The sequence below is a fragment of the Cynara cardunculus genome (assembly GCF_001531365.2).
Source record: "Cynara cardunculus var. scolymus isolate 2C chromosome LG 14, CcrdV1, whole genome shotgun sequence".
Taxonomy (NCBI): Eukaryota; Viridiplantae; Streptophyta; class Magnoliopsida; order Asterales; family Asteraceae; genus Cynara; species Cynara cardunculus.
Window position 1 is genome coordinate 9,642,824 of NC_037541.1, and position 1,264 is coordinate 9,644,087.

The following is a 1,264-nucleotide window of genomic DNA, read 5'->3' on the forward strand; positions in this document are numbered from 1 at the left end:
AGAATGTAAGGGGCCGTTTACTAAACTCTAACCTTGGTAAGCGCTTACCAGTTCAATTACATTACTCTGTGAACATAACGACTTTGAATCTTACCTGGTAGGAGGGTAGACAAAGTGTCTTACTCGGTAAGCGCTTACCATCAATCCATTTTGATGGCTGTGAATGTTATCCCATAAGATAAATTAGAGTGGTGACTCTTGTCGGTAAGCGTTTATCCGGTAAGCGTTTGGTAAACGGCCCCTAAATCAACTTTTATAAATTCAATGATTTATTTATTTAATATAATGTTCAGTGACTTAATCATTTAAAATAAATTTTTTTTAATAATTTTCATTTAAATAATATTTTTATGGATTTAATCATTTTAAAACGGAAAGGTTCGTTGGATTTTTTGAACTTTTCCCTAAAATTTATTAGGTTAGTTTAATTTGATTTGGTTTTTCAACAATTTAATTTATATGCAAAAAGTACAATTTATTGGCTCGTGAAAAGCAAGATTCAAAATGGCATGTGGTGTGGCAGGGAGGTGAATTATGAAAACACGTTATGATGATGACTCGACGTTTTTCAAGATGTGACATAAGACTACAAATTTGTATGCTATATTTGTAAAATTATACATATATATATGTATTATATATTTTTCAATCGGATAATAATATTTAAAAAATTATATTCATATTAGAAAAAAAATTAAATAGATTATTATTAAAAATAGTATTTAATTAAATATTTAAAATAGAACTTACAAAAGTAATTTTATTATTTTGTTTTAATTAAATTTTTGAAACTATGAATAATGTGATTAGATAAACCTATAAAAATACAAATATAAAGTTAAAAGTTTAAAAACACAAATAAAAAAAAATACAAAAAAAAATATTTTTTTGAAAAAGTCGCACATTGAAAAAATCGCAAACCCAAGCCACATAGGTTGGTCGAGTTAGTCAGTTGATACTTTGGTACATTAAAGTATTCTCCTAACTTATATGTTGTTTTATCTACTCATAATTCATTTTTCATCATTAACTGTTTGATACAATTTATTCATACTTCTTAAATTTTAAGTATATAACATTCAACTAATTTTCTCAATTTGCATATATATATATATATATATATATATATATAGGGGTCTAATCAAATGAGAACTAATTAGTTTGTGGTAACTGTGATAACCAATATTAACCACAAATCAATAGATAAATTAGGAAATTTATAATTTTGACAATTTTGAATTAAAATTTTAATGCAAGAATATTT